The sequence below is a fragment of the Carcharodon carcharias genome, chromosome 16 (genome assembly GCF_017639515.1).
Source record: "Carcharodon carcharias isolate sCarCar2 chromosome 16, sCarCar2.pri, whole genome shotgun sequence".
Lineage (NCBI taxonomy): Eukaryota > Metazoa > Chordata > Chondrichthyes > Lamniformes > Lamnidae > Carcharodon > Carcharodon carcharias.
The window spans coordinates 77,591,000-77,615,451 of record NC_054482.1 but is presented as its reverse complement, the minus strand read 5'-3'; the positions used below and the strand labels follow the sequence as shown (position 1 = coordinate 77,615,451).

General features: G+C 43.6%; 1 protein-coding gene across 1 annotated transcript in view; it reads right to left on the bottom strand.

Moving 5' to 3' along the window:
- Positions 1-24,452, bottom strand: part of pik3r3b (phosphoinositide-3-kinase, regulatory subunit 3b (gamma)) — a 610,777-nt gene that overhangs the window by 288,265 nt on the left and 298,060 nt on the right. The gene's annotated exons all lie outside the window — the stretch shown is intronic.

Below are 24,452 nucleotides of genomic sequence, written 5' to 3'. Positions count from 1 at the left end.
GAGCCAGAGATTCATACCCAATGGTTACTTGATACCTGGCCTTGCTGATTTGTTCTGCAGTTCTTGAATAGGGCACTAGTTGGAACATCAAAAGAGGATGAAAGCAAAAATAGTCCCTTGGGGCAAGAATGAAAAAATAATCTGTATTTTATGACTCTAACCCAGGTGGAATTCCAGCTATTCAATAATTGGCACAAATGGCATCACCAAAAACCCAACCATTTACTGAATAAGGGGAGAATAGGTGATAAGTGAGTTGGAAGACGAGAAGAGGACAAGTGCAAAATGACACATGGGAGAGATTTTTGAGATGAAAAAGTCAAATTGACAAAAATGGAAAGCGATGTGTCACGCTTTAACCATCCCCAGTGGCAGGATAATGAGGGATAAAGTTAATAGCAAGATGCCTATAGCACACTCTGGAGAATGGTATTTGATGTACTGCGCTAGCAAAACAACTTCTTTGATATCATGGTTGCATCATCAAAAACATTTTAGTCCTACTCAATAGCTTCAATGGACTCATTATTATTGCAAGGATTTTGTTCTGCTACAAGAGCTTCAACAACATTAATTTAAAATTCATCCTTAAGATTGCAACTGTGAGAATATTGACTTCTCTTAGTTATCAGCTTTGATATTAGAATAGGCTTTTCTAGGTTATGTTCACTGTTCTGTTTCTGGATTAGCTTGCCTCCTGCACTATTCATTATGAAGTAAATCAAGCAGATCCATAATGAAGTAAATCAAGCAACTCCATATAACATAATCTACAAGATCATTCAAATTCAAACAAGATTGCATCTCTTTTACTCATTATTTGACTAACTGATAAAGCTATTAAAACTTTAATTTAATCAGCAAGCCTGAGATGAATTATTAATTCTAAATGTTTTCTTTCTGTACCTGTTTGTTGAGATGATTAACTATGGAGCTTTTGAATGGAATATTATCTGACTTTCTGCATGAAATACTTTCACTCTGAGTGCAGCATTTCAGATGGTGGACAGAGGCAGAATACTCTCTGCATTACTATGACAATTTATTTCAACTTCAACATCAAGTTTTGGGTCCCTTCCTTCCTTGATACCTCACAATCAGGGCTCCATTCAAAAGCCCTGTGGTAACCTATAAAAATGTGGTTTTTCAGAAGTGAATGTGGTTACAGGTGGAAAATTTGGCAGAGAAACTGTAGCAAAGTTTAACAGTCTCTCAACTTCAAAGGAACCACTTTATTTGAACAACTTTCAGTGGTTTTTGAGATACGATAAGGTGCTTATGTAACGTAAGTCTTTCAGAGCATATTTTTTAAGATGTGCAAAAGCTTTGTGAATAAGAACTTTAGTGCCAATTAGCACTGAATGGTAGTAATGCCTTTATCCTCACATTCAATGAATTCTCGGAGCACTGTTAAGAGGCCAAAGTGAAAACACATCATTATATTAGGAAAACAGAAAAACAATACAAAGTCATTTAAATTGGCCATTCTTATGAAGAATAAATTCAAGATTGATGCAAGATTAAGGTGTCACTCACATTTAGTTAATTCAGGCTGCTATTGAAACACAGGCCTGAATTTTACAGTAAGCGTCAGGTCCCCAACGTCCCAGTAGAAAGCAAGTCCCATGCTCCTACTTGCTGGCAGTGACATTTCCTTGGTAACTTTACCACAGACCGACTGCTAATTAACCACTGTAGGCCCAACATCCACTTAAAGATGATTGGTGGGCTCCTGATGCTGATAGGCCAATCAGGGGGTTGGCAGCTCTGAAGTCTCAGTAGTGCCTTAGGGAGAGGTGGGTGCTGCTGAGGTGTGCAGGAGGCACCAGTAACAGGGCCAGGTAAGTTTTAAAAAAGATTTTTTTAAAATCAAGGGCTGGATGTTGGAGGGGAAGCCCCTCCAAGGAAAATGATGGGGCCATGGAGGCTGCCTTCACTAGCTGTGGCTCTCTCTTTGGCCCACTCAGCCTATCCCCTCAATCTACAACAACCCCTCCCCCACCCAAGGCTGCCATCGGGAAGCCACCACTATTTAGCCAGAAGCACCGTAAAATAGCCCTTACTTGTGCCTATAATTATGGTAATTTGCTGCCCACCTGCTTGGAGTGAGCAGCCTCTCCACAACAGTTTCACCACTGGGAAAATGTCCTGGCAGCATCAGAGCCACATTAGTGAGCTGACCCGACATGGCTCCCTGCCTCTCGGCCCACCCCTATCAGCCAGTAAAATCCCGGCCAATGACCCGAACTGAGCCTCCGTAGCAGGAGCATCTAACTTAGGAAGTCTCTGTCCTTGAGAGCACCCCCTAACCATCAGGAAAACAGTGGAACTTAGGTGGAATTTCAGGGCCACAATCTCAGGTATCAGCTTTTTAAAGTTTGCTGCAGATATTTGAAGGCAAAGCATCGGGTGGAATCAGCCCAGATTTGCACTAAGTGCAGTGGCGGGTGGGTAAAACGACCTCCTCAGCCCTCACAACCTTGAGGCCACTCACACGGATCAACATGTGTCCCCACACACTCTGGGATACTCTCCTTCCCCAGTACAAGCTCTCATCCTGCAAACCTTGTCCCAAACCCGCCGCGTTACTTGTGCATTCCCGGGAAACATGCCGTTTCCATGGCGGAAGGTTCTCATTCATCTCCCACACCATTACCTCGCTGCTTCATCATGCCGGGCGCCATATTTAAAGTCCAGCCGTGAGTGCACATCTCAGTGCTTCAAGCCCACAACTGCTGCAGGGAAGATGTCCATGAAAGGGAAAAAGACTGCAACCCCCAGGTTTAATGCCTGGAATGCCATTTGGATGCTGTGGACGCCTGCCATGATGTCCTCCTCACCTGCTCTGGCTGCAAGACGGGCAGCAGAATCACCAATCCAGCATGGCAAGCAGTAGCAGCAGTGGTCAGCGTCAATGCTACACAGAAGACGTTGGCCATCCAATGCAGATAGAGGATGAATGATCTCTTCCGTGCAGCCAGGATATGGCAACCATCTCATCACTCTAAACTTACACACTTAAGCCCAGGACACATTCACTGGCATCTCACTCACTGCCAGCTCAAGGGACATCACCACCCATTCTCACACACATATCCTCACATGTCCATCTGACCTCATGTGGCCCAACACACACCCTGGGATACCCTCCTTCCCCAGTACAGCTCTCATCCTGCAGCCCCTTCCCTTGCCTGAGGCCACTTCTCCCCCTTCTCCATCAAGACCTAGCTCTGCAGCCATTGAAAAGCCACCCACATATGGTTGATCTGGTTGGTAGTGACCTGGCTGTGAGCCCCCCTAAAAGTGATGTGTTACTGCCTGTGAAGCCTGGCGCTGATGACTGCGAGTGCTGACCGAAGCAAGGTAAGCAAACAAATGTTGAAGTCCCGACTGAAATGCAGCAGGCCAGTTGCACATTGCTTATGTGCTGTTGTGGAACACGTTGGCGTGTTTTCCCATCGATGTGGGTGGACGATCCAGTGTGGCGAGGGGGGGCGCGGTGGTGGGGAATGAGTCTGGTGGGCTGGCCTTATAATGTTATGCTAATGTATTACAATGAGGTTCCCAACGTCTGATGGCAGGAAACGCAGCCCACCATCAGCGGGCTCAGTGGACGATCACAAACTGGTTTCACGCCATCATAAAACCGATTGTGCCATATTAACCGCTCAAGCTACCAAACATGCCCGACGCTGGCGGGCACAGAAAATCCTGCCCATCATTTCAGTCAGATCCATCAGAAACTTGAGCTCGATTCAGATTTAGTCGTGGTCATTATAGCATTACTTATAAGAGAACAAATTGAATTTATTGGCATGCATATATAAGTTACCTCCTTGTCAGAGATACACTGCAATGTATAGAATTATCAGAAAGTCAGATCTACACTACAGCCACTTTGCAATTCAATCTGTTGCTAAACATACAACCTAAATCCTTAAGCAATGACAGTTCCTTTCAGCTCAGATCTACAAAACTGATAACATTGTACATTCCAATAATACATTAGCACTGTGAAGACAGCAGTATAATTTTGCATTAAAACTAGAAAGAAACAGTTGATCCTGGTCATGCAAGACTGGACCATCTTCCACCACATTCCGTAATACCTTACTCCATCAGCTTTTTCTGCCCCTCTCCACTCCATAGTGACAATTTATTCATATCCCATCTGACATGACATACTGTTGTCATTGGTTTCCTTTCCCATTTCCCATCCAAACCTCTATGTGTACCCCATGAGAAAGAATGAATCCAAGGAGTAACTGGTGAGTTTTGGCATAAAAAGACATGAAATAGGGACTTAGCTGAATATGTTTAAACTGTTTTTCCATACACTGAGGGTAACTTTGACTTTGAGCAATCATGTAAATATAGCATGCAAATTTGGCAATCCATGTAATGTAATGGGCTAAAAACAAAAAAACTGCGGATGCTGGAAATCCAAAATAAAAACAGAATTACCTGGAAAAACTCAGCAGGTCTGGCAGCATCGGCGGAGAAGAAAAGAGTTGACGTTTCGAGTCCTCATGACCCTTTGACAGAACTTGAGTTCGAGTCCAAGAAAGAGTTGGAAAAAAAGCTGGTTTAAGGTGTGGGTGGGGGGCGGAGAGATAGAGAGACAGAGAGGTGGGGGGGGTTGGTGTGGTTGTAAGGACAAACAAGTAGTGATACTGAGACAAAAACAGAATTACCTGGAAAAACTCAGCAGGTCTGGCAGCATCGGCGGAGAAGAAAAGAGTTGACGTTTCGAGTCCTCATGACCCTTCGACAGAACTTGCGTTCGAGTCCAAGAAAGAGTTGAAATATAAGCTGGTTTAAGGTGTGTGTGTGGGGGGCGGAGAGATAGAGAGACAAAGAGGTGGAGGGGGGGGAGGGGGGGTGTGGTTGTAGGGACAAACAAGCAGTGATAGAAGCAGATCATCAAAAGATGTCAACGACAATAGTACAATAGAACACATAGGTGTTAAAATTAAAGTTGGTGATATTATCTAAATGAATGTGCTAATTAAGAATGGATGGTAGGGCACTCAAGGTATAGCTCTAGTGGGTTTTTTTTATATAATGGAAATAGGTGGGAAAAGGAAAATCTTTATAATTTATTGGAAAAAAAAAAGGGAAGGGGGAAACAGAAAGGGGGTGGGGATGGGGGAGGGAGCTTACGACCTAAAGTTGTTGAATTCAATATTCAGTCCAGAAGGCTGTAAAGTCCCTAGTCGGAAGATGAGGTGTTGTTCCTCCAGTTTGCGTTGGGCTTGACTGGAACAATGCAGCAAGCCAAGGACAGACATGTGGGCAAGAGAGCAGGGTGGAGTGTTGAAATGGCAAGCGACAGGGAGGTTTGGGTCATTCTTGCGGACAGACCGCAGGTGTTCTGCAAAGCGGTCGCCCAGTTTACGTTTGGTCTCTCCAATGTAGAGGAGACCACATTGGGAGCAACGGATGCAGTAGACTAAGTTGGGGGAAATTCAAGTGAAATGCTGCTTCACTTGAAAGGAGTGTTTGGGTCCTTGGACGGTGAGGAGAGAGGAAGTGAAGGGGCAGGTGTTGCATTTTTTGCGTGGGCATGGGGTGGTGCCATAGGAGGGGGTTGAGGAGTAGGAGGTGATGGAGGAGTGGACCAGGGTGTCCCGGAGGGAGCGATCCCTACGGAATGCCGATAAGGGGGGTGAAGGGAAGATGTGTTTGGTGGTGGCATCAAGCTGGAGTTGGCGGAAATGGCGGAGGATGATCCTTTGAATGCGGAGGCTGGTGGGGTGATAAGTGAGGACAAGGGGGACCCTATCATGTTTCTGGGAGGGAGGAGAAGGCGTGAGGGCGGATGCGCGGGAGATGGGCCGGACACGGTTGAGGGCCCTGTCAACCACCGTGGGTGGAAAACCTCGGTTAAGGAAGAAGGAGGACATGTCAGAGGAACTGTTTTTGAATGTAGCATCATCGGAACAGATGCGACGGAGGCGAAGGAACTGAGAGAATGGGATGGAGTCCTTACAGGAAGCAGGGTGTGAGGAGCTGTAGTCGAGATAGCTGTGGGAGTCGGTGGGTTTGTAATGGATATTGGTGGACAGTCTATCACCAGAGATTGAGACACAGAGGTCAAGGAAGGGAAGGGAAGTGTCAGAGATGGACCACGTGAAAATGATGGAGGGGTGGAGATTGGAAGCAAAATTAATAAATTTTTCCAAGTCCTGACGAGAGCATGAAGCGGCACCGAAGTAATCATCGATGTACCGGAGAAAGAGTTGTGGAAGGGGGCCGGAGTAGGACTGCAACAAGGAATGTTCCACATACCCCATAAAGAGACAGGCATAGCTGGGGCCCATGCGGGTACCCATAGCCACACCTTTTATTTGGAGGAAGTGAGAGGAGTTGAAGGAGAAATTGTTCAGTGTGAGAACAAGTTCAGCCAGACGGAGGAGAGTAGTGGTGGATGGGGATTGTTCGGGCCTCTGTTCGAGGAAGAAGCTAAGGGCCCTCAGACCATCCTGGTGGGGGATGGAGGTGTAGAGGGATTGGACGTCCATGGTGAAGAGTAAGCGGTTGGGGCCAGGGAACTGAAAATTGTTGATGTGACGTAACGTGTCAGAGGAATCATGGATGTAGGTGGGAAGGGACTGGACAAGGGGAGAGAGAAGGGAGTCAAGATAACGAGAAATGAGTTCTGTGGGGCAGGAGCAAGCTGAGACGATCGGTCTACCGGGGCAGTTCTGTTTGTGGATTTTGGGTAGGAGATAGAAGCGGGCCGTCCGAGGTTGGGCGACTATCAGGTTGGAAGCTGTGGGAGGGAGATCCCCAGAGGAGATGAGGTCACTGACAGTCCTGGAAACAATGGCTTGATGTTCAGTGGTGGGGTCATGGTCCAGGGAGAGGTAGGAGGAAGTGTCTGCGAGTTGACGCTCAGCCTCCGCGAGGTAGAGGTCAGTGCGCCAGACAACAACAGCACCACCCTTGTCAGCGGGTTTGATGACAATGTCAGGGTTGGACCTGAGAGAATGGAGTGCAGTAAGTTCAGAGAGAGACAGGTTAGAACGGGTGAGAGGAGCAGAGAAATTGAGACGACTAATGTCGCGCCGACAGTTCTCAATGAAAAGATCGAGAGAAGGTAAGAATCCAGAGGGAGGGGTCCAAGTGGAGGGAGAATATTGGAGATGGGTAAAAGGATCTGTTGAACTGGGAGAAGACTCCTGCCCAAAGAAGTGAGCCCGGAGACGAAGACGGCGGAAGAAGAGTTCAGTATCATGCTGAGCCCGAAATTCATTGAGGTGAGGGTGTAAGGGTATGAAACTAAGTCCTTTGCTGAGCACTGAACGTTCAGCATCAGAGAGGGGAAGGTCAGGGGGTATAGTGAATACACGGCTGGGGTTGGGATTGGAAGAAAGGGTGGGGACGGAGGAACAGGTAGGGGTGGGGGGTCCTAGATGGGTGTTGGTGTCTATGAGTTGTTGTAGCTTGCATTCCTTAGCACTTGAGAGAAAGAGAAAAAGTTTCTTGTTGAGGCGTCGGACGAACCAAAGGATAAAATGAAACTGGGGGCACGCGCAGCTTTGAAAAAGGGTACGGCGGTGCTGCTGGAGGGAGAGGTCGAGTGTGTTCATATGGCGGCGCATGGCACTGAGTGTGGATTTCAGAATGTGACGGGAACAGCAGTCCGAGAAATGTTTTATGTCCCGGAGATACCTGTAATCCTGGGTGGGTTCGAAACATGAGGGGTGGAATTTCAGTTGAAATCCACGTGGGGTAAGTCGGAGACGGAGACAGTCACTGAGAAAGGAGATATGGCTGTGAAAGCGGGTTTTAGTAAACACCTTGCCAAACACTAGGAGGGAAATGGAAAGCAAAGAAGGTGAGCAAGACAACAGAGAGATACGGAAATCTTGTCGCAGAGAGGAACAGAACTTCTTCAAGGAGGTAGGCATTTCTTGAAGAGCAGTGGCAGTCAATTAAACACAGAGATAAAAACAAAAGAACTGCGGATGCTGGAAATCCAAAACAAAAACAGAATTACCTGGAAAAACTCAGCAGGTCTGGCAGCATCGGCGGAGAAGAAAAGAGTTGACGTTTCGAGTCCTCATGACCCTTCGACAGAACTTGCGTTCGAGTCCAAGAAAGAGTTGAAATATAAGCTGGTTTAAGGTGTGTGTGTGGGGGGCGGAGAGATAGAGAGACAAAGAGGTGGAGGGGGGGGAGGGGGGGTGTGGTTGTAGGGACAAACAAGCAGTGATAGAAGCAGATCATCAAAAGATGTCAACGACAATAGTACAATAGAACACATAGGTGTTAAAATTAAAGTTGGTGATATTATCTAAACGAATGTGCTAATTAAGAATGGATGGTAGGGCACTCAAGGTATAGCTCTAGTGGGTTTTTTTTTATATAATGGAAATAGGTGGGAAAAGGAAAATCTTTATAATTTATTGGAAAAAAAAGGGAAGGGGGAAACAGAAAGGGGGTGGGGATGGGGGAGGGAGCTTACGACCTAAAGTTGTTGAATTCAATATTCAGTCCAGAAGGTTGTAAAGTCCCTAGTCGGAAGATGAGGTGTTGTTCCTCCAGTTTGCGTTGGGCTTGACTGGAACAATGCAGCAAGCCAAGGACAGACATGTGGGCAAGAGAGCAGGGTGGAGTGTTGAAATGGCAAGCGACAGGGAGGTTTGGGTCATTCTTGCGGACAGACCGCAGGTGTTCTGCAAAGCGGTCGCCCAGTTTACGTTTGGTCTCTCCAATGTAGAGGAGACCACATTGGGAGCAACGGATGCAGTAGACTAAGCTGGGGGAAATGCAAGTGAAATGCTGCTTCACTTGAAAGGAGTGTTTGGGTCCTTGGACGGTGAGGAGAGAGGAAGTGAAGGGGCAGGTGTTGCATTTTTTGCGTGGGCATGGGGTGGTGCCATAGGAGGGGGTTGAGGAGTAGGGGGTGATGGAGGAGTGGACCAGGGTGTCCCGGAGGGAGCGATCCCTACGGAATGCCGATAAGGGGGGTGAAGGGAAGATGTGTTTGGTGGTGGCATCATGCTGGAGTTGGCGGAAATGGCGGAGGATGATCCTTTGAATGCGGAGGCTGGTGGGGTGATAAGTGAGGACAAAGGGGACCCTATCATGTTTCTGGGAGGGAGGAGAAGGCGTGAGGGCGGATGCGCGGGAGATGGGCCGGACACGGTTGAGGGCCCTGTCAACCACCGTGGGTGGAAAACCTCGGTTAAGGAAGAAGGAGGACATGTCAGAGGAACTGTTTTTGAATGTAGCATCATCGGAATAGATGCGACGGAGGCGAAGGAACTGAGAGAATGGGATGGAGTCCTTACAGGAAGCAGGGTGTGAGGAGCTGTAGTCGAGATAGCTGTGGGAGTCGGTGGGTTTGTAATGGATATTGGTGGACAGTCTATCACCAGAGATTGAGACAGAGAGGTCAAGGAAGGGAAGGGAAGTGTCAGAGATGGACCACGTGAAAATGATGGAGGGGTGGAGATTGGAAGCAAAATTAATAAATTTTTCCAAGTCCTGACGAGAGCATGAAGCGGCACCGAAGTAATCATCGATGTACCGGAGAAAGAGTTGTGGAAGGGGGCCGGAGTAGGACTGCAACAAGGAATGTTCCACATACCCCATAAAGAGACAGGCATAGCTGGGGCCCTTGCGGGTACCCACAGCCACACCTTTTATTTGGAGGAAGTGAGAGGAGTTGAATGTAATGGGCTGTCTATTCACAATCGTACGAAGTCAAAATAACCCCAATTAACACAAAATCCTTGGTGCAGACCTTCCAGATTTTCTCCTTCTGATGTCTGTCTGTGCAGGCTTACATATATGCATCAGGGAGTAAAATAATAGGTCTTAAAATCCATAATCAGAATATTGCAAATAAAAATATGATTTCCTGCTTTTCCTTTGTAAATATAATGCTAAACTACACTACGTCCATACCATAATGGATACATCTTCACTGTGTTCCGACTCGGTGAGGATGGGTGCAAGGACTCCCCGTTTTTTACCACTCTTTGATTGATTGTAACAGGATTTTTTGAAATTTATAAGGATGAATGTGCTAATTCAGTGCATGCACTTAACTGTTTATGTGCTGATTGCAAAGTACTCAGTCCAACAGGCTCTCTTGAGTTTAAACACAAAAAGGGTCAGCTTTTATTGTACTAAAAACCCACCCTGGTAAAGATATAAAAATATTTGAAAAGATAAACACAAGTCCTGACATCATAACACACACACGCACATGCGAAAATTACAAATCATAAAGTAGAGGAGATTAACTTCTGGCCAAATTAAGATTCAACAATAAAAGATAAATGAATAGAGAGTTCACTGATTATGAGTGCTTCGCTGTTGTTCATAGCTGAAGCAGTTCTGTCAATGGTGGTTCTTGTTTTTTCTCTCTGGAAATGCTGGTTTGGAATTTGAAGTCTTCTTCAGAATTTCTCTGTGTTGTCCTCAGTATGATATAAACAGCAGATTTCATGTTAGTTGAAAGAGAGGGAGAGGCACACAGCTTTGTTGTTGTCTTCAGATGTTTCTTCCCTAGGCTGCTTGATTTTAGCAGCTTGTGCTTCCTTTTTCTACACTTGGCAGTAAAGATGGCTGTTGTCATGTGACTGGCTTTCAAATTGCACAGTCATTGTCCCCTCTAGCAGTAGGATTCTCTCTCACCTGTTCTTAGAAGCTCTATAAGTCAACAGTGGCCTCCAACAGGTCAGCGCATTAATTCTTTGTATCCTGTAAACCATTGTGATAGCCAAAGGTGATTGAATATTAATGTCTCAGCTATTAACTCCTTGAATGGTCCATTTCCCCCTTGATAATGCAGAAAGGACGCTTTTACACTCCATTGTCTCTCTGAGGGTTCAGCAGATTTGATGACTCCATGACAGGGAATGTGCCTTCCACAAATGCAAATTAGTGGTCATTTTAAAATCAGTGTCTTTGCTTGGCAAAAATCCTTTTAAAGTGGTTCAATATATTTCTGACCAGCTGACGAAATTAAAGATTAATATTCCACATTGTACACAATACATCGTTGTGACAACCGTGAGGCCATGTTTATTTCAATGTACATGGTTATGCAATAACAGCACTGTATGAATGTGACATATCAGCCACATGACTGATTGCAAACTATGAAACTGCTATCTCTGCTACAGATTCTATATGAAATAGTGAACAGAATATTAAAGCCTTTATTAATGCTTGTAGATATCCAGTGGCTTTGCTCATGGCTATGATGGGATCTGATACACAACTGAGATACTTAGCCGCTAACCTGGCTTCTCTGGTGACTGCTCATATTTGGGATTCCCTATGGGAATGTCACTGCATCTGGACTGCTGAAATCATTTTCCTTGTAAATTCCAGACTCAAAAATCAGAAGAGCCAAGAATGAAATGTTTAACTTTCTTTGTTTAAAAGATTACTATATATCTGAAGCGTGAGACACATGTATTAATCGTGATACATGCGTATATACTAGCAAATGCCTATACTATTGCTTAGGTTGATTCTGAAGATAGGCTGTTTTATAATGACTGGAGTTATATGTTAATTGTATATCAATTGTGTGTTAATTGGTTTCAAGTGGTGGGAACAAAATAGTAGTTTGGTCATACAGAACTTGAGTATTGCTGAAAAAAGAGACATGTTGAAGCTTTTCAGCATGCATTCATCAAAAGACTTCACAGGAATACCAATGTAAAGGGAAAAGCAACAATTTCTACTGTACACGAAAAGAATACTGACTGGTGGCAAGTGGACTCTGATTGGTAGAGATATTGCCATGGTGACTGACAGTTAACTGCCATGCATCGCTTGAAATTTAACACAGGCGGCTTGACCCTGACTGATCAAGGCATTGCCCTGAGGAATGAGTCAGCGAATGGCTGTCACTTATTTTGCTTAGCTGAAAAAGGCACAATGTGTGTACATGCTCTTTCTGTCTGCAAAGAACAGGGTCCTGTGTATTAATAGATGTTGCTTCGAGTTCAAGGGAATGTACCACACTGCAACTAACAATCTTAAGTTATTCAGGGCCCGATCACAGGCGGTGGTCGGCTTTGCGACCGTTTCCAGGCCCGCCCGCCGTGCCCACCTGACGAGGGCAAAATTCTGCCCATGCTGTTTGATACAATCTACCAGTCTATGTGACATATGGCCTACATACCTAGCATCACGCTGGCACTGAAATTCATATACCACATTACTCATTTGTGGGATAGGCAGCACCTATATAGTGAGTATTAACTTGGGCTTCATCTATGCTCCTATGTATAGGAGCAGGTTGAAAGAGGTGGATTAGAGGAGCTTGATATACATATATGTCTCTGTAAATAAAAGCTTATAAGTTGACAAAGACCAGGCTCCAGTTCGATCCCTCGTCCCACATAATTCACAAATAATAGTCTGCTGCCTAGGTGGAACAGTGTTTAAGCTAGCCCATTCCTTTAAGGGTAGAAAGGAAGGAAACATATGTTTTTTGAAAGATGTAGTAAAAAGAACACACTAAGGAAACTTCATAAAAAATATGCTTGTGACGGCAACTATTGGATTACATAGTAAGCCATATACCACAGCCAAGTAACAACTTTTTACATGGAAGAACTGGCAGGTACCAGGGTATAGCTCATAACTAAGAACATAGGAACTTAAGAAATCAGAGCAGGAGTAGGCACTCCTCGAACCTATTCTGCCATTCAAAAGATCATGGCTGATCTGATCTTGCTCTCAACTCCACTTTCCTGCTTACTCCCCAGACCCTTAGACTCTTCTATCGTCTATCTCTTCTATAGAATCTGTCTAATTGGGCCTTGAATATATTCAATGACAGCCTCCACAGCTCTCTGGGGTAGAGAATGAACAACCCTTATGAGAGAATATACTTCTCCTCATCCCCCATTTTAATTGGGCAACACCTTATTCTGAAACTGTGCCCCCAGGTTCTAGAGTCCGCATGAGGGGAAACATCCTCTCAGCATGTAGCCTGTCAAGGCCCCTCGGAATCTTAAACAGTATGTTTCAATAAGATCGCGTCTCATTCTTCTAAACTGTAATGAGTATAGGCCCAATCTGCTCAACCTTCCTTCAGAAGACAACCCCTTCATCCCAGGAATCAACCTAGAGAACCTTCTCTGAACTGCCTCCATTGTAAATATATCCCTCCTTAAAGAAAGAAACCAAATAAACTATTAATGGAGCTCAGCAGTGTCACCTAAAAAGAGATTATTATCTGACAGTGAGCAGTGCCATAGAAGATTCACTGGTATATTATAAAAGTAATGGATATGTGCAAGTGGTTTCAAAGTTACAATCTCATGTGAGGATTCAGAAAACAGTTATAAACCATTTGAGATTTACTCTTGTAATTTATGATGTATGTGAACCTCTTTGTGATATTCTTAATCATTCCTAAATTTCCATCTTACTTCCTAATATATATATGTTGTATTTCTCTAACATGAATTGTATTATTTTTCAGTAAAACCTGACTGAACATATCTGTGAAACCTTTGTCAACTAGGGCAAAAGCAAGGCTGATATCATTTGAATATGCTCAACAATAATCAATCATGTGCAAAATGTCCATTGTGCTTCCAAATACAAGAGGTAAAACAGTGCCTCAAGGCTTTGCCCATGCATGATTGACTTTTGATTTGGTTTAGAACTTTACTATCTTTCCTACAACAATTCTGCAAAACCAATAAAATATTTACAAAATACAGGTAATGGAAACCTTAAAATGTTTAGAAATGAAGGCTGAACTAGTAGCTGTAAAGGTGCCATGTTAAATGGGCAGTGCCAACCCAGATTTTGGTGGCACCCAAAATTGCTCCAAATTTAGCACTAATTGACACAAAACTAGCAATTTCATGATGGCACATGATACTAGGAATGGAAATAGAAAAATGTTATATTGATGCAACAAGGGGTACTATTCTGAGCCTTTTGATGAAGCAGAATAAAGGAAGCATTATTCTGTGTCAAATCATGCTGTGCCTGATTTGGGATTAATTAATACAGCCACACAGAGCCAAATTTTCCCAGCTCAGTAGAGGCAGGGAGGGCTGGGAAAATGGCGGGAAATCCCATTGGCCCAGCTCCCCAGCGCTGTTCTACTTCTGAGTGGCTTGTACAAGGAGGGGCTGGCAAAAGAATCGACAGCCCAGTCCTTGGAGACAGGCAGGCAATGAAGCCAATTAAGTCCTCAATCAAGGGCCGTTTTTCCCCACTGCTACAACTTTGCCAGCATTGCATAGCCCCCCATTGTAAGGTTGGAGCTCCATGAGTGCTAAATTAATTGGCAGCATCTGGGAGCTACAATGCTCACAGCGGCCCAGGAGTGGCCACAAGCACTCTTCTGGAGGGGTCAACCCTCCACCCTGAGGTCCCTCACGGCACTTTGTCACCTTCTCAATGCTGAAGAGGGATTTTGAGGTGTCCCCTAGGTATCCCTCTTCCCCAGCAGAGCTTATCTTTGCTGGGGCTGTTGTTTGGACATTGCTTGGCCTCCTATTGGGCCTCTGCTTTCCTCGTCCACTCGCTATCCTTAATTGGATGGCAAACGTGACCAACTAGGAGCTGCCTCATGTAAAGCTTCTCCAACACTGCTGAGTGTGTGGGCTCCGGACTTGCATATGTGCCTGATGCCCACAGGAAAATTCAGCCCAAAGCACCTGAAATTTTACCTGAAACTTAGTTCAAGACATATGAATTGCCATATTAAAAAATAGTATAGCTTATTTGCCAAAGAGAAAATTGTAAAAAGAAAACATTTTCTTTGTTTAGTGGTTCAAGTTAATGCCTACTTTGAGCTAAATTAGAACTTCAAATTGGGGTCCATTTGCTGACCCACAAAGATAATTCCAGCAGTTCCATAAATGATCCCATGAATAAAGCTTGCCCAATTCAAGTGAAAGTGAACTTTGTTTTAACTTGTCTTTTTTGAATGTATTTTTTGTTTTCGTCACTGTTAAACTCCTTCTATAATATTCTCTAGGCTTCTGGCAACAAAGTGAATGAGTATCCTAAGCTCATATGTTCTTCGATTTTCCCTTCAGCTCCATGGATAAGAGGCACAATTACTCTGTGCCTCTTGTTCTCCACTTCCCACCCGCCTCCATAACCCAAGATTGGGAATATGCAATTCACCTATGGCTGCACTAATCTGGAAATGTCCACTTTCGTCTGTCTTTTCAAGATGGGCAGACTCAGGCCTGGTTGGGAGACCTGAGGTTACCAGGTACAGTAGTGATTAATGTATCAGCTGTGACTCAGTTGGTAGCACTGTCATCACTGAATCACAATGTTTTGGGTTCTAGTCCCACTCCAGGGCTTCAGCACAAAATTCAAAAATTGCTAACACTCCAGTGCAGCACTGAGGGAGTGCTGTCTTAATGAGATGATAAACCGAAGCCCCATCTGTGTGCTAGGGTGGATGTTAAAGATAACATGGCACTATTTTGAAGAAGAGCAGTGATGTTATCTCTGGCGTCCTGGTCAATATTTATCTCTCAAGTAACATCATAAAAACAGATTATCTGGTCGTTATCACATAACTCTGTGAGATTTTGCTGTGCACATGCTAGCTCCTGCATTTCCTATATTACAACAGTAAGTACACTTCAAAAAATAACTTAATTGGCTGTTAAGTGCTTTGAGATGTTCAGTGACTGTGAAAAGCACTATATAAATGTAATTTTTTCCTTTGTATTTGTAATATCCTCGTGCATATCTATCTCATGTGACAGTGATTCAGTACTAATCTCAAAACCATTTTGATTACCTTCAGTTTCAAATAATGGATGTAGATTTATGTCTTTGCTGGAAAAAAAATCGAAGATCAACTTTTTTCTCACCCCAACAACCCTATTTGCAAGTCAGAATGACATACCAAAACCTTAGTGTGGGTGGTTTATGGGGAAGAATCCCCCCCCCCCCCCCATTGGGGGGAATTGTGCAGAGGCGGGCGGGAATGGGCGCCCCCGATTGGGACCGCGCCACCATTTTACGTGGGTGGGCTAATTAAGGCCCACTCAGTGTGACGTGCGCTCGGAAGTGCTGAGTGCTCCCTGTGCAGGAAGGGTGGGTGGGGATTGATTCCCTGAGTCAGGGCATGTGCTCTTTTGCGCATGTGCACGAACGCAGAAATCTCCCTGAGGCACATTAGTTTAAGTTTCAAAAATTTAAATGAAGAAAAGAAAAATTTTTAGAACAGTGTCACATGAGCTGGGACAGACATGTCAATGAAAATTAATGAAAAACTTAATTTAATTTATAAACCCTTCATAAAACCTCATCCCACCCGTGGATGAGGTTCCATGAAAATTGCGAAGGCCGTCTGGGCTCTTGGTCTGCCCGCCAACCTTAAGGTTGGAGGGGCAGCTCAGTTTATTACTTAAATTGATTTTTAAATGGCCTTAATATGCCTTTGAGAGCTTGACGGGTGCGCAGCTGAGTCGGCTGCGCGCCCGCCGAACTGAAAATCTAAATGATGGGCGGTGACGTCGGGATGCCTGCCTGACATCACCGTGCGTCATTTTACACCTCAGCTAGTGGGCCCCGCCCCCGCTCACCAAGCCAAAAATTCAGGCCATGGTGTCCTGTTATTTTTGAAGTACAGCACAACAAAACAGTTTGAATCATATGATTCAATACAAATTTTTGTTTAAATTACCGTTTTTAACACTAATCTTTGTTGACCGATTGAGTCCGTTTAATATTATTTTCCAGAATCTTCTGCAGTTTTTTTTACTGCGCAAAAATGAATTTTGTTCTAATTCTGTTCCCGATTTCAATGTAAATATGCTGGAATTGCCAAATGGAAGATAGTCAAGACAAAGCACTGGGAGTCTGGGCAAAGGCTGTGATGAATTTATGAATGTGTTACTTTAAGTATTTTTTTTAGATTTAATATCTGGTATTTACTTCTATGTGGATTTGGATCCTTAAGCGAATTCCACTTTTTCCACTTAATAACAACAGGGCATAGAAATGTTTTTGATTCTAGGGGAATATTTCAAGAGTAATGAACTGGTAGAGCACCAGCTGGTCCCCAACATGATGTGCTCCAGAGTGGTATAATGTGACTTTGTGCTAATAGTGATTATGCAGGAATTTGCCCATCTCAGCCATGTCCCAGAAATAAGAGGTGTTAGTGTAGCCAATTGCTATGTCATAGGCAGGTTGGGAGCAGTGTGTTCATCAGAGAGACATTAAGGAAATACTTTTTTGACAGGAATGTTGTTGAATGGCATAAAAGCTAACGGATACCTTTAGTACAATTGCAAATCCTTGTAAGATTTTTTGGTGACAATTTTTGGCCTTTCGGCTTTTTGCCAGCACTACCCTTCCAGAAAAAGGTCATGAGAGTCTATTATTCAACTGCACCTTTTTGAAGACAGCAGAGACTCCACATATCTCCTTTATTGGATGTTAATGGCAGATACAGTGATAAATAAAGTATAATGAGCATCTGATCACTGCAGCACATTGGCATTCAGAGTCCTGGCAGTTTATTAAACAATTCATCAGTCTACGATCAATGTAATTAACAGTCTCTGAACAGATGGAAAAATGAGCAGCTACATCAGTGTCACAGCTTTAGTTGCTGCACAGTGCAATAAGAGAAAAGGTTGATTACTTCTAAGAATATATGTGAGCCCTTTAGCCATCAAGGCCTTCTGTCTGCCTCGAACATTGTCAGCGAGGGACTGGAGGTTGCAATAGGTTGTCATGTAATTATGTAGCATTATGCATATTTGTGTACCATATCAATGTGGAATAAATAGCATAACAGTTGTCCAGAGTGCAGAAATTACTTCTTATGAGAAACAAACCAGTTTCAGTTTGTGGCTTAAAAGGCCAACATCAATTCCACAAGGGGGAAGTTAAATTATGAATAAGTATGCTCACTGACAGATATTAGCTAATACTCTGATGAAACCTAGAGGGGGATGGTAACATGGAGCCACAACCAATAGTTGTAAGAAGCCAGTTGCTTTGCCATTTGTAGGGTTGATCGAAAGATCCTTGCTCACTGGAATGGATGCATTAAAAGGGATCTCCTGGATATTAGATGCATTAGAAATATATAGTTCTCAATTATTTGATCTTTTACAGGATATTACTCTCAAAAATGTTAAAAATATACATAGGTCCTTTTGTTTGAACCAGTTTAAATTAGCCACATTCTTCATCTTAAATCTCATTCCAAAAGTTTTCTTAACACTGTCAAACCCTTCAAACACTCTAAATAATGAATGTGGATAGCAAAATCATTTTTAACTTCTGTTCTATAAACTCTATCTCTCTTGCATATGCAACAGACAGAGTTGGAAGAGAACTGAAACAATTGTCCCCATCCCCTTCCCCTTACTGTCCATAATCAGTGTGTCTTTGGAAGGGTAGATGCGTATATTTCTCATTCCCTGGACATGTGCTAATTTTTTTAACAATCCAAAACAAGTTTTTATGTGTTTAAATAAAGAGGATTATTTATTCACACGTTCACCCGTAAGTCTAAATACTACCTCAAACACTCACACTCGTACACACACACATTTAAGAAAGATACAGTTCAAGAGGCTTGTACACTTTTACAAGTTGTGAACAAAAGAATAGTTCACAGTTCACATGCTGGACTCATCATAGGAAAACAGTCATTATAGTTTAGACAGTTTCAATAGCTGTAATTGTATACCAGAGATTATTGTAGGATTCCCTCCTAGAGATGAATGTTCACACAGGTCATTAAGTGAGTCATCTGTAGTTACCTTACCAGGAGGTCAAGTGTCTGTTCTGGTGGGCACTGAAAAGGAACAGGCTGGGGAGACTTTTAACGGTCTTCATGTTTTAAAAAAGTCACGTATCTTACCACCTTTGGTTGCTGCTTATGCTCTCTGCAGACAGTGTTCTTGTGTAGACTTACTAGCTTCTCTCTAGTACTTGGGCCTTAGTTCTTATCCACAGCCAGTTTCAGTCACATGATGGCAAGTTTCAGTGCCTTCCATTGCCCACATTATGGGAGCCAGGATGAGTGGTTATCAATCATTCTCCCATTGTGTATCAATCAACATACCAGCTACAATTAGCTCACTGGAAGACCTTATTTGATATTCCATTTCCATGCTCTGACAGCCATTGTTTGCCACCAATATTTTCTATTGAGCTAGTAAGAATGGTTCCTTTGTACCTGAGAAACCCATTAGCATTTGAGAACTTTCCAGAGGCATTTTCAGACATGAGTTAATCCTTTGTGCCGAAATTGCAAAAGTCACCTGACCTCTAGCAGCCATTTTAACAGTCCTGTCAGAATCCATTTTCAAATTAAAGACTGTTCCAGAAAATTATATATTGAATGCAGCCCATGTTTAAAGTTACGAATGAGATATGCCCTCACTGGACATGGCACACATCTCAGTAGGAAAAAGTCTTCACTGGCATGGCTGTTGAGAAGAAAACGGAGCTAATATCACTGCCACATTTAAATTTGTGTATCTAAAAAGCTTAAAACTGACAACACAAAGGTCGGAAATCAAAAAAAGCCTATCTGACTAATTCTCTTTTTCCCCAGACTGCAAAGACCATTTTGGGTCATACTCTTAGGATTCTGACACCCTCTATTGGACTGTGCTTGACTGCATGTGAACCTTTTCCTTTCCATCATGACAAGATATGAACTATAGATGGATAAAGATTTGCTGGATAAAGATTTGCCCCTCTGTGCAGCCACAAAACAAGAAAACTCAAAAATGTTTCAACGTGTGTGCAGGAAAACAAATAATTCTTTTGACTATGTCTCCATTTTAAAAGAACAGGCATATTCAAAACCCAAAGTATTTTTTCCACATTGCTTAGCTGCATTGGTAGAGGCTTGCCAAGTAGGTCGCCTGCCCAGTGTCACACTTGGAAGATTTTGTGTGGCAACTCAGCTGCTGAAACCATGTGCTGAATTTTGCAGTGGGGCGTATTGCTCGCGCCCACCACCCTGCCCCCAGTTACAAAAGTCGGTTCCAAATTGACCAACATTGAAAAAAAACCGTGCTGCCTGTAGCCTAAAAGAGCACAGAGTGTTCCGCCCCGCAGTGGGAGGAACTTCCACCCTCGAGAGCCGCCAATCTGATAGCTCTAGCAGTCCTAGCAGCGCCAGAACTCAGTAGTGGGCACTGCTGGCCTGGGAAGATGAGCAACTGGGCTCAGGTCAGTCCCAGCTTTTCAGGTGGGAAGAGATCTGAGAGCCTACAAGGAGAGGGCTAAGGGAGGTGGGGGAGTGGTGGGTTTCGGGGGCCAGGAAGGGAGGAACAAAGGGTGGGGGTGCGCCCCTGATGCACACAGGGGACCCCCTGAATGATGTGACCCCTCCTTCCTTCCCGCCTTTTCAACAAAGTTATTTAAAAAACGGTCATCTAAACCTCACCTGCCTACCCACGTAAACTGTATTATGGCGTGAACAGCATAATATTCAGGTCAATTGGCTTGTTAACAAGCTCAATTGCCCATTAATGATTTTCTTCAAAATGGTGGGTAGGCTGCCGATTTTGGTGCCTGCCTGGCAACCGTAAGGGGACTAGGTTGGGGATGGGCAGGAATATTTTACATGCACCCCCTGCCAAAAACCTGCCCAGCGGGTGGGGTGCATAAAATCCAGCCCTATAATTCATGCTTTTGTCACCTCTAGGCTCAGTATCTCCAATATTTTCACTGGCCTCCAAAGCTTGACCTTACATAAGCTTCAACTCATCTGGAACTCAGGTCCCATTGCGCACAAAGTCCACACACCCAGAACCTCATCTTCCATGAGCTCCGCCGCATTTGATGGATCAACCTGAAAATCTTCACTTTGGTCTGTTTTTCCAGCATAAATGGGTCAGTAGGCATTGGATCACTGCCCCATCCCTTGGAGCTTATGAAGTAAATGTTCTGAGCGTGCGTGGGTAGTGAGTCACTTCGCCTCACACCAGCACTTTGGAAAATTACAGGTGTGCTGCTCATGAGTTTACGCTATTTACAGGTGGCAGCGAGCTTGCTCACGACTGGTACAGACTTGAACGTTTTGGCTTATATTTCTTCACAAAGAGCGGCTATTGTAATTGAGTAATTTGAGATTTGACAGGTCAATAAAAGGAAACAGCATCTAAAATCTGAAAAATAAATAATAACTACCATCAATGAACGTACAAACGATTACCAATGATGATATAGTAACTACCATTTTAAAATGAGGAACTTTAAACTCATGTACAAGAGCCATCTTGTTCACCGCGTGACATACCATCCTGTGCACACTGTGTGACACACAAATATACATGTAGCTAGTTATAACTTGGTCTCTCCCATAGCTACCTTTCCTGATATGTCATATTTCCAAGTTGTAAATTCTAAGCTAGGCTCCAATGACTCCAGGTCCCTTCCTGGAGTTCCCGATCTAAGTGAAATTGATCTCACATTACACAGAAAAATCTTTTATCGGTACTTCTTTGTTTGACTTTGATATTCCACACTCACACAGTAGCTGCTTTTATGGAGGCTGTATATACAGGAAGATTTTTTTATATATGTTTTCCCAAAGTCTTAATGACTCATAGTCTACAGTCAAGAAAACATTAACTTAATGTGCACTGTGATCTTAAATGGGCAGCGGCTGAGCCCAGTCTTTTGACATTAACAAGGTGGATACCTGGGACCCGGACGACATCTTGTGTGAATGATAAACACCAACACGGGTTGAGGAGGCTGTTTCTGTGCTGTAATTTAGATGCAATTCCATGTGTTCAGTAGATTGTGAAGAACACTACTTTTTCAGGTATCATACAATTCTGACCTTGTACATCAGTTTTGCTCTGCCCTAAAATTTTTAGGATGCTTTTTGTCCCTCTTCACTCCAAAGTCATGGAAAATTGATTTCTCACTTCTATAAACCCCCAGTTTCCTTGCTGCTTAAGTGTTAGCCAGTGCTACATTGTAGTTGAGATGTGAAAACTAATTTCTTACAGCTTCTTAAAAGGGGCTTGAAACATATTACAAATAGGCATTTTGGCCAGTTCCCATTTAATAATTTAAACAAGTTGAGTAGAATATTATTTTTTACATTATATTATTATAATATAATTATTATTAAATAAATAATTATTATATTATTTACCACTCCATTCATTTGAGACAAAATTACTGGTACGTAGCACAATAGGGCAGTCTGCCAAAACTCCACAGAGAGACCATGCACTGCTTGTGGGGTCCTCTATTACCTCTGAGCTGTGCAATGTGGCTCAATGGAGGCACCCAGCCTCACCACAGAAAGGAAGGAAAATTAGAGGGGACCACACTATTCTTGGAATCCTTCTAATGGTGAGTTGACAACACCATAACCAGAAGTCTACTTTCTGTCCATCTGGCCTCTTTGTCACAGGGATGGCTCTGAGAGATGAGAAACACATGCACGGATAACTAAAATCATTGATTAAAAAAAAGTTTATGTTCATGTTATGGAGAGAACATAAGGAGTTTGGCAAAGGTTAGGTAAGTGAGCAAAAATTTTGTAGATGGAGTATAATGTGGGAAAATATGAACTTGTCCACTGTGGCAGGAAGGACAGAAATGCAGCACTTTATTTAAATTAAGAGAAATTGCAGAACTCTGTGGTAATGGGGATCTGGGTGTCCTCGTACATGAATCACAAAAGTTAGTATGCAGCTACAGCAAGTGAAGGCAAATGGAACGTTGTTGTTTATTGCCAGGGAAATGGAATATAAAAGTAGGGATATTTTCTGACAGTTGTACAGGGCATTGGTGAGACCACATCTAGAGTACTGTGTGAAGCTTGGTCTCCTTATTTAAAAAAGGACATAATTGCATTAGAAGCAGTTCAGAGAAAGTTCACTCGACTGATTCCTGGATGAGGGGGTTGTCCTATAAGGAAAGGTTGGACAGGTTGGGCCTGTTTCTATTGGAGTTTATAAGATTTAGAGGCAATGTCATTGAGACATATAAGACCCGGAGGGGACTTGACAGGGTGGATGCTGAAAAAATGTTTCCCCTTGTGGGAGAGACTAGAACGAAGGGACATCGTTTATAAATAAGGTCTCTCTCATTTAAGACAGAGATGAGCAGAAACTTTTTCTCTCAGAGGGCCCTGTGTCTATGGAACTCTCTTCCCCAGAGAATGGTGGATGCTGTGTTAGATAGAATCGTGATTGACGAGGGAGTCAAAAGGTATAAGGGGTAGGAAGGAAAGTGGAGTTGAGTGCAGATCAGCCATAATCTTAGTGAATGGTGGAGCAGGCTTGAGGGGCCAATGGTCTATACCTACTCCTAATTAGTATGTTTGTATGTGCAAAATTGATGCATTATACTCCCAAAACCATTCTTACAAACATAAGCTGCTGAGCTCATCAGTTGCCTGAACTCTTGATGCACAACAGAAAATGATAGATTAAAAAATAAATATATAACAATTCTGTTTTAGAATTTTTCAGAAATATCCTCAATTTTCCAATCGTGGAACAACTAGAGCACAGGAGGGGGCCATTTGGCTCATTGTGTCCATGCTGGTTCTCTGCAAGAGCAACTCAACTAGTCTCACTCAATCCTATGTGGCCTGAAGCCCTGAAGGCTTTTCCTCTTCAGGTGCTTATCCAATTGCCTTTTAAAAGCCACTTATGCAGTGGATTCCAGGTCCTAATCTACATTAAAAAAATCTTTTCCTCATGTTCTTTTGCCAATTACCTTAAATCAATGTTCTCTAGTTTTTGATTCTTCTGCCAATGGGAAGACCTTCTTCCTATCTATTCTGTCCAGACCCCTCATGATTTTGAACATCTCTCTCAAATCTTCTCTCAAACCTCTCTCCCGTAGGGAGAAAAGTCCCAGCTTCTCCAATCTATCCTGTTCAAAATCAGGAAGGATTGTGGTGGAGAATGGTGTTAGTCAGGTCTACCATCAGGTTCTCAATTTTTATATCCTTCCTCCCATGGCTCAAAGGACCCCCCATGACTGCCCAAGACTTCCCTGTAAATACTTTTGCGGTGGCCGGGGGGGGAGAGTGGGTGGTGGTGGTGGTGGTGGTGGTGGCGGGGGGTTGGGGTGAAGTTTTCCTTTGCAGTGGCTTTTCCAACAATCAGCCACTCTTACTGCCAGACCCAGGAAGCACCAGGTAATGCCTGAGGTCCTCCCTGGAAAAGTGGCCGTCATACCTACTGGTGTGAGGAAGGAAAGAGCCTAACCCTTCAGCTCAACACCAGACACCTACTATGCAAGCCTCAGTCTAGTAAAGATCTACAAAATATTGAGCTACCGACATCTCCAGGCCCGTTCTGGCTCCTTTCAGTGCTCTCACTTCTCCTCAGGATGTTGCTGATAATTTTTCTGGGGCTACCACTGTGCTCCCACTTGCTGATAGCCAGTAAATAAACTCACTTCAGCCTCTGTATATCTGCATGGCACTCCAATTACTGAGTAGAGATTTT